Below are 10,382 nucleotides of genomic sequence, written 5' to 3' on the forward strand. Positions count from 1 at the left end.
AGTCCCAAGTGAGTCAGTGGTATTTGGCTTTTATATATATAAATTTATTATTCACATATTACTGCAAAGACCCACTTTCAGCACCCATTTAACAACAGTGACGTAATAGTAAACTATCTTAGCAGATCCATAATTAATCGTGTTTACCTGCTAACTGGTTATTAGATAAATCTTTGTAGTTGAGTTAGCATCGCTGAAACCTGTTATTCTGTGCAGTAAAGCTAGTAAATTGTCTTTCCTGGGTTTGAAAGATGGGGACATTTCTAGAATTCAATTCTAGATCCAAAAATGGTTAAAACAATAAAGCTTCCTCAAGAAACATGTCAGTCTATTGTTGTTTTGCGAAATGAAGGTTATTCCATGTGACAGATTGACAAGAAACTGAAGATTTCTTACAAAGTTGTCCACTTTAATAAACTAGCAAATGAATTAATATTTTCAAAGTAAAACAAAAATCATATTACCCTTAGTATTTTTAATTCAGAATGGAGTATTTGTTTTGAGAATGTTCCTAATTTACTTGAATATAAAATTTTCTATCTACTTTAACTTTATTTTAGTACATTCTCAAATGAAAATGATAATTTTACTTCAATATACTTCTCTAGAAACGTATATTACAGTAGTATTAAACCAAAAACAAATAGGCAATGCAAATGAACACAATTCTTCACACAATTATCTAAAATACAGATTTTGTATGTTTTATAAAAATGTGCATACTGTATATGAAGAATAGGGTGTGTGCCAGTGGTGCTATCACCTGGTCATCTACACAGTCATTCCAAATGCACCTTGTTACAGCCTGCACGAGTGGGCAGGGCTGGATGTTTGAGGGTGGGGCTAAATGTTGGTGTTGCGCAGTCTCCAGACTCAGTTATTTCCATGCCTCATGATGCAATGTTCAGATACTATTCTCACAGAAGCCTGCATATGGAGTGGGGCTGATCCACAGGCTGGAGCAAGGCTTACTTTTGTGTTCATGTGCTGTGGTTCATTTATGTTGCTTACATTTCTCACTTTTTTCTGATCATCAATGCTCCAAAGCAGATTAAGTACAACTTGGAAAAGCCCTAGGAAAAGTGAAAGGCAATTCCTTTGAAATAGCGTATAGGTAAATCATTTTATTAAACATTATTTAATGAAGGGGAATACCTTATTCTGGCTTGTTTTGATGACTAATGCTATAGTAAAACTCTGTCAGTTTTCATATAGTGGGGAAAAAAAATGGGATCAAGAAATGCTTAAAAATGTTTTCCATTTAAATTAATTGTAATAAATTTATGAAAATTCACTTTATTCACAGAGTACTCAACAATGGATTAGCTGCTTCTTAAAGTTGGAGAAGCCTGTATGCCTTTTCTACTAGCAGTTTGAACCATCTTCTCATTTCTGCTTGGATATTTCTGCAGATTTATCAGGTTTCCTCCCATGTCCAAAAGATGTGCATGTTAGGACAACTGGTGATTCTAAACTGGCCTGATACTGGAGTGGGGGGGTCTGTGTGAATCAGCCTCACTTTGGACTGGTGGCTCGTTTAGAGCTGGTTCCTCCCTTCTGTCTGATGCTGCCAGGACAGGCTCTGGCTCCATCATGACCCTAAATTGTTTTATGTAGGTGTGAGACAACTGTAAGCATATAACAGAAGGAAACATAAACTGTTTTGAATTTGGAAATGTGTTTTGTTGCCTGTCAACTATTAATACATTAAAATGATTACAGTGAGCTGATCTAACTTTGATTGATTAATCGCCTTGCAAACAGTAGCAAATCCAGACAAGTATGGCAGAACTACATTAATATGCTTACAGTGCTTTCAGTTTTAAATTAAACAGAATCACACACACACACACTTGTAAGATAACTACAAATTAATGCCAGGACGTGATGTCATCTCTTAAAAACAGGTGTTGCCTTTTTGGACTGGAAAGTAGCATTCTTAAGATGTTGATGGGTAAATAGAGCTGTGTTGTATTGTATGGCCTAAGGAGTTGTCAACATATTTTTCCTTTTATTTATAATATTTTCAGAAGGGAGTGCTGAGTATCAGTCAACTAAAGATGTTTTTCTTCATTGTGTAGCCCTTTTTTCTTGGTTAGTGAATGGCATCTGCAAAAGGCAAAAAAGACAAATGTGATTCCCAAGTTGAAAAAAAATAGAAAAGAACATTTCAAATGTATAGCTTAAATCAGTTATAGAAGTAAGTTTTACATTATTAAATAAACATTGTGTGTGTATTTCAGCTACTGAAGCAGCAAATACAAGACAAGCCATTCAGTCTCATGTTCACTTCAATTATTTTAAAAGAAACTATTGAAAGCTTCAAGATAGTATCAGGCAACCTGGATAATTATATTTTATTTAATGACACACTGTATATAGTGTTTTCTGTAAAATATTGGAATTATTCTGTGGACATTTTCTCTTAGTCTACCCCTCTGATAAATATTTCTGGAGCATCATTTACGTACCATGATTGGGCCTCAAACCCCCAATAATCGCTGCCTATCCACACTGGTGCTTGGAAGGACCCTCCAGTCATCATTTTGTACCTGTTTTTAAAAAGTAGGGACTGTGCCTTGTCTGCTCCAAATACTTTGCCCTGTTATACTCCTGCCATCCATATGTCCTCCAGGCAAATTGTATGTATATTTAAAATATTATATCATGAGCGGATATCTTAAAGGCATCTGTCCACACCCAGGATGAGGAAACAGTATAAAGTAATAAATAATCCACTTCTGTTAGTGACAAAACATATGTAGAACAGAAAGTAATAAGTAAATGGAAGTCAAACAAAAACCTTCTGCCCTCAGATCTTATCACACGCTCAGCACAAATGTCCACATCTGAAGCAATAATTGTATTTTGTCTCCTGTCTCTCTCTTGCATCACAGGTATGACTCACTATTAGTTATAGAGGCACTAGATTGTAACTACAGCATATCTGCCTCTTCTTAATGTTCCTTTAACCCTTACCCTTCAGCACTCTCAAAGGGATATTCAGGCGGTAGGGTAGCTGCAACTTCTGCCCTGCACGTCTTCTGTTCTCTTTCTAGATTTATTCCCTCTATCTTTCTGTCACACCTTAGGATCTACAAAGAACTCGGGGACCTAAAATATCAGGGCTGAAGGTCAGTGAGACAACAAGTGAGGCAGACACAGTAGGTGCAACAGGTAAAAAGGTGTCCTCTAGGGGCAATATCAAAAGATGCAAACAATAAACAAATCCTCTTTAATAAAACCCCTTTGTGCGTCCAGGTGTCCGTGTGTGTGTGTCTTTTGGTGAAGTACGCATGTGCGAGGCTCGGTGCAACACGCACGACCGGCATTGTGGACGCACACACACTGGAAGCTGAGCACACAGTGAATGGCGTAGCCACAGCCACGCATGATAAGCAAATAAAGGACATCATTGCTGGGGAGACAGTGGACGCACACACACTGGAAGCTGGGCACACAGTGAATGGCGTAGCCGCGCATGATAAGCAAATAAAGGACAGCATTGCTGGGGAGCGTGCTGATTGGGTAGTCGTGGCCGCGCACTTTAAATTCCATTGCTGGGGAGACGCCACACATATTGCCCCGTGCATGTTTACTAACTATCTATCTACTAACAACATGCCACCCAAAAAAAAAAGGACACGTCAAGTAGGACAAAAGACACAGACACTCAAATCGTATATAAGCAACATCTCCTGGAAGAACGGTCAGCTCAGCAAGTAAACATCAACAAAAGAAAGCTGAAAGACAAAGAAAAATACGAGCAAAGAGATCGATTGTAAAAAAAGAAAATGAGCGTCAGAATATTCCCCGTATTGATTTGGCTCTATCCTCTAATAATTTATCCTTTACCATAAGAAGGCAACAATTTCCAGTTACATTAGCCTTTGCCATAACAATTAATAAAGCTCAAGAGCAAACCTTAGAAAAAGCTGCCATTTATTTGCCAGAACCAGTATTCAGCCACGGTCAGTTATATGTTGCATTATCAAGAGTTAGAAGTTTTACAGATGTTGTTGTCAACGTTGTAGATGGTCCTGAACAAGACTGTTTACAAAAAATGTTGTCTATAATGAAATTTTATTGAAAAATTTCCTGAGGTAAAAAAATAAAAACATTTTCTTAAATATCTTCTTCAGATATTGTGTATTACAGATTGTTATAAAGTTTTACACTAAGGCAATATTAATTATACTTACTGTATTGTCATATACGTTTCTATTTTTAATATTATTTTACTTTTACTTTAGGCTTCTTGCAAAAATATTTTTAACAAAAAAATTAAGACAACAAACAGAATGAGGTCAAGGTCCCTTGCCATTTAATATAGACTGTTCCTAATAATATTTATGCAATACTGTTCTAGCACCCTTTATTGTAACGGGCTTAATGTCTAGTACTACAATAAATAAATAAGATGGGAAAAGGTGAATGTTAATTATAAGCTTACATCCACTAACTGGCACACAACCATAATAGAGAAAAATAAAAAATCTTCCAAAAAAAAAAAAAACAATTCCTTTTTAAGCGCTCTAGGGAGTTAACCATTAAGTTAAAAGAAAAACCAAAACATTCTTTGCCCGCTTTCTCTCTATATCAATAAACTTGGAGTGAAGTTAGCTCACCCTGATGAAATTGGAATAGCGCTCTATTCCCCTGCCTGTAAATCACTTTGCAGCCTATTTAATACTGCATATAATTACGTACCTTCTCATGGTATAATTCCTGATTGGGCAACGTTTTGGCCTAATAGACCAAATTTTATTCTGGGTCAACCATCACCTGACCTGGATCTAACACTAATCTCTCCCGGGTCACATTTCTAGCCTAAACAATATTTATGCCTGTCACACTGAACGTGAATGTTGCTGATTCTCTCATCCAGTGCCGTTCATACACTAATCACTTCCTCTGCAACACCATATCTGCAAAACAAGATGGTCGCAACAAAAGAACATCAAGATAAATCATGATGGGCAGCAGGCATGCATCTCCACTTGAGGGCCTTTCAAAGTGGAAACTCATGCAGACCCGTCCACACTGAACTAGATAACATGCATCTGTTACCCGTGTTTACCCAGTAAACAAGCCAGTAAGTAGACAAGTGTCTTTTTACTTTTAATATAATAGCAGTGACTACAAAGAACTAAATACAAATGGGTTAACTGCTCAAAATAGTCCCAAGTTTAAAATAAGTTTTTTCATTCACACAAAGTACCTTTCCAGGTTTTTCCTCAAGTTTGCTACATAACTACAGAAATTCCATCTTTTCTCCTTCTCACCTCACTCCAGTGAGTGTCACCCACCTTCCTCTCGACTCTGACCCACCGAGAGAGGTGAAGCACCTTGTTTTATCTTGAACTTGGAATTACTTCCAGGTCATAACGAAATTTGGCAAAATACGAAAGTGCAGAGCCTTGTGGTGGCATCCAAGGTTCTTGACAGGATTACCCTTTTGAGCTACAAATCCCAGAGCCACCACTCTGCCCCAAATCCAGCAGGCAAAGTCAAAAACAGAGCATAATGTCAATAATCACAAAAAGCAAATAATAATTACAAGAGAAACTCACCAACACCGGTGCATGCGATGAACTGCATGCTATTTGTTTGCTCAGCTTTTATAGGGCTGAGGGCAACCCCTTGACGGTGATAAGCAGATGGAACCTCCCACAAGACACACAGAACATAACAGAACAAACATTGACACATATAAATTGAAGAATACACAAAACTAATAAGAAACACAGAATAATGCAAATAACCAACAGCCATAACACTATTAACTTAAACAAATGGTCAAAAACAGCATAAAAATGAATTTGAATACCAGCTACTGCTGTGGTAATGATGTCACATGCTGCACACTCTTGGTCATCCTGCCTAAAAAAGGCATGGCACCCGTTAAAACAACTGTCTAATTTTAGCAGAGCCTGTAAGATAAACAAAATGGTGCTATGGGAGAATGTTAAAATGTATCAAATCAGGAAACAACCATAACCATTAAATTCATTGGTATCCAAACCCGCTGAAACCCAAATGGTGCCTCAACTATTTTTTGAGACCAAGGGTAAGTGGAAAAAAATGAAATAATAAAAAAAAAACAATATAAAAATGAGTTTTTACAACTTCTACATAGGTAATTTACATGCAGTCATGCACCAACTTACAGCTCCATTTGTGACTGGCCATTGTGATGTCAAATTAGCCATATGTTGGTCACAAAGTGTACAGGTCATTGCAACTGAGGCTCTGTAGGTATGGTGGGGTTCATCAGTATTCATAACTATAGGTAAAGAGTAGTACAATTCGATCTTTGAGACTAGTCAGCCACATACCAGATAAGTGTAAGGGAAAGCATTGTGGGCCAAATGCACAAGAATCAGCCACGTGGAGAAGGGCAAATTAAAAAAACCCTAAAAAGGACCCTCCAACAGTCAGAAAACATATGAGACCCTGTGAAATAAGGAAAGATTTCTTACAATTTACAAGGTGTTTCTGTCTTCTTGATGGAAGAAAAAAGTGTGAACCATCTGCACAGACTGAAAACAAAAATAACGTGACAGCTCTGTGAAGCACAACTTCAAAAAATGCAGTGTGGCATGACCAATCAGTGCCCTGAAGTTTGGAACTCTGTAAGTGCAATGATATATGTATTTTTATACTTATTGCTAGTATGTAGCTTTTTGATGGTTGCAACATCAGTACAGCCAAGAGACTGCTACCTCTGCAGCTCCACCACCGTTTCTCACACTGTTTCGATGCAGAGTGTATCATTCTATTTCTGGCAAGTACATGACGAATAAAAAATGTACAGCCGTGCGGCATCTAGTGGCTGGTTTTGGCAATTTCTAGAACATCATTGCTTTATTGTTTTCTAGTTACCCTCAGCCATAATTACAAATGACCTCAGTTCGTTCGGCTGTAACTCAGTGCATGACCATATTCAAAATATAAATATGACAGGTGATCAGGCGACCAAAGAAATAAATTATTATTAATTATTTTTTGGTCAGCTGGATTGCAGCTGTCTACACGGTAGTTACAGCAGCACCTGAACTCTGGTTTTAGCATAATAAATACATTATGGATTTCTTTCTTTTACTGCATGTAAGCAAACATTGCGGAAATCCATTTAATAATATGAAACATGGAGTAAATCCTTTAAAAGCTTGTGCACACTTTTAAATCAATCCCAAATCTAACTTTACAGATGATCCCAACCTTTGTAATTTACAGAGTAAATGTTGTAGGCTCCTTTGCTACATTGTTGCTTTAGGAAGCACATGTCAATGCTGCCAGCAAGTTTGACAAGCTTGACACTTCAAGCACATCAAGGATCCGTGACAAGGGCTGAATGAAAACTTTTTATTGGCATTCAGAGTAAAAACACATTAAACTTGCCAGCTGTCAGAGATATAAATGGTGATTTTGTTTCACTTTTTATGAATTAAGGCAGAATTGAAACATATCCAAAACTAGCATGTTTGGCCTTGCTAGAGGAAAAGGTAGCCATGTTATTTTTTTTTTTTTTGTTTTGCTTAAGGTTGTACTTAGCAGGATCTTGATACAGCATCAAATGACAGATTATAGCTTTAGAGCAGCCAGTCTAAAGGTTGTATTACAATTCCAAGGTTCACAATTTCAATGCACACATTCAATATATGAATTTGTTAAGTAACCTTATGACTACAGTGGAATAATACATCTTTAATTAGTACATTTTTCAATTAACTTTTCCTTCATTTGGAGGTCAGCTCTCCTAAATAAAACTGACATGTGATTAATTATCTTATGTGCCAAACTCAAATATGTATTGATTGCCTATAATTACTCAATTAAACAAGCAAAAAAAATCTTTGAGCACCTTTCTTCTCCAAAAAAAAAGATATCAAGATATCATTGCCAATAAAGAGAAGTTAGAATGACAGACTGACCTTAATTTCAGATTGTATGATTTAAGTCTGGTGGTGCAGAGGCTAGGACCGCCACCTCATCGCTCTCAGAGACTGACCCTTCAAATCCTGAGCAGCTGAAGTTCTATAGATGGGGTACTTGTCTGAAGAAAATTGGTGGATGTTTTGAACTGCAAATTACCAACCATGACATGGCTAAAAAAGTAAGAATTCTTTTTTATTTATACACTGCAATCAATTGAAAATTGAGAAGTAAAAAATATTTAACTCACTAGATTTTTGTTTCTTGCCTCTCCTCTGAGTTATACACAATACATTTTCACAGATCACTTCACTTCTTCAGCTAAGAATTAGGTTAGTCATTAGTACAGTTAACTGTTTTAAAAATAAATGTGATACATTTGCAAATCTAACACATGAAGCGGAACATTTTCTAACTTACATTTACTTTACTAATGTGCAGTACATTATTCATTCCAGTACACTGCATTATTCCATATATTATTTCTTCAAAAATATAAATGTTAGGCTCTGAAACCATATTTCATCCAGGCTCCAAGTCAGAATGTCATTTGGCAATTTCCATCATTACATATAATTAACACAGATAGTGGTGGGTGTCCATGAACACATACCGTGTGAGAGAAGAGATACATGCGCTCTTTCTGATTGTTTTTTGCCAGGCTGTCTCAAATCTTTCCAAGAATCCTGTGAAGAAAACACTGAACAGGTGTGAAACTCTCACGTGAGTAATGAAAAGGTGTCCTTTAAAGGGAGTGCCTTTCCAAAGCAGTAGCAGTTATGGGGGAGGGCAAAGTGGAGCAATTCATAGGAAACTCAGTGAAAAGAAAGAGATGTGAGCAATAAAAACACTGAACACTGGCATTTAATTGTAGGTGACATACCAAGATGTACAAAATCAAATTTACACAAACATTTTCTTTAATCTGTCCATCCATTTCTGAATCCAGTATTACAAGTTCAAGGTTACAAGGAGCTGGAACTTCTCTCTAGCAGTAATAAAAATGTCAATAAATATTAAAAATCTTATAAACAATAATTAAATAAACACCAATTAGATCAAAGAATTAAAGAAAAAGTTAACATCGGAACACAACATAAATAATAGAATGAGCACACGGTTACAAAGAGTCAGAGAGGGGTAACAAAATCGCAGCAATATGGAGCCATAAGAATTATAACAGCTATAGAGGCTCAAACCTTCATAAGCACTTCTTACTCTGTCTGGATGGGGACATTATAGTATGTTTGTACATTAAGACACTTGAAACATGCTATTGTCACTTTGCACAATTTTCATTAAGTTACAAAAGCTTAAAGTAACTATTGAAGAATATGTTTGCTCAGTTGACTTACCATAGGCTGCAGAAACAACTCGAAATGCTTTTGAAATAAAGTGTGTCTCATAATGAAGGATTCAGGTAAGCCTAAATACAAACTGTTTTTTTACCAATAACATATTTAGAAACATGTAACTTTTTCAAGTAGTTTGTTTCTTGAGCAAATAAATGCTTTTCATTTAACTGACTACTCACAGTATAACAAAGATATTAAATTATAACCAATTAAGGCTATGTTGGTTCTTAACAGTCTTTTAAGAAATCTGTTTTAGAATATATATATATTTTTTTTTAACGGTGTAGCTCTGTTACTTTACAAGAAACCGATGACTTGTGGTCTGAATGTTTTCACTTGTACACTGATAAAAATCCATTCATTATAAATCAAACATGTAACTGCAATAAATGTCCAGGCACCTAGTCTGTGCATGAATGGTTTTCTATCGCAGATCACACTTCTCACTTTCATGTTTTTACTCGTGTGATGAACTTTAAAACTTTGCACAGGTGCGTATTGTTTTCATTCTGCCACCTTTCTGAAAACAACAGCACCTGACCTGTATACTGTGGGAAACTTTCTTTAGGATAAGATAAAGTTTATGGCTATGTACTCTGGAGAGATTACAAGACTACAAGACTAATTACACATTATAATTCAAAAATGAGATATGCAGTATATAAATTGAGAAAAAATGGAAACATACAATAATTCAACTCTTTACTGGAATTTAAAAGATAAGTATTTATAAAATATGCAAATAGTAAATTTATTACATATTTTATATCTCTTTACATTTATACATATTCTTTGAGGACAAATGGCTGTATTTCTTATATTTAACAGCTTTAGATCAGACATGATGCATACGGGATTTAAAAAAAAAAAATTCACCGACTTGGAAGTTTTCACATTTTATAATTATACAACATTGAATACCAGTGGATTAATTTGACTGTTTTTGACACTGATCAACAGAAAATGACTCTTGAATGTCAAAGTGAACACATGTCTCTGCAAAATGATCTAAATTAATTACAGATATAAGACACCAAATAATTGATCAAACAAGTCAGTATTTAGTTGATATACCTTGGGTAGGTTCCA

General features: G+C 35.9%; 1 long non-coding RNA gene across 3 annotated transcripts; it reads right to left on the bottom strand.

Moving 5' to 3' along the window:
• Positions 1–470: 470 nt before the first annotated feature.
• Positions 471–8,637, bottom strand: LOC120527617. 3 transcript variants are annotated; one of them, XR_005633385.1, is made up of 5 exons: positions 8,552–8,637; positions 8,189–8,259; positions 7,938–8,111; positions 5,831–5,933; positions 471–2,109 (listed from the first exon to the last, which is right to left on the bottom strand). It is a non-coding gene; the product is annotated as an uncharacterized LOC120527617 (long non-coding RNA). The 3 variants fall into 3 exon arrangements; XR_005633384.1 differs by lacking the exon at positions 8,189–8,259 and having other exon boundaries at positions 8,552–8,625; XR_005633386.1 differs by lacking the exons at positions 5,831–5,933; positions 8,189–8,259 and having other exon boundaries at positions 8,552–8,625.
• Between the last annotated feature and the right edge of the window lie 1,745 nt (positions 8,638–10,382).

Source organism: Polypterus senegalus, chromosome 4 (genome assembly GCF_016835505.1).
Source record: "Polypterus senegalus isolate Bchr_013 chromosome 4, ASM1683550v1, whole genome shotgun sequence".
NCBI classification, from domain to species: domain Eukaryota; kingdom Metazoa; phylum Chordata; class Cladistia; order Polypteriformes; family Polypteridae; genus Polypterus; species Polypterus senegalus.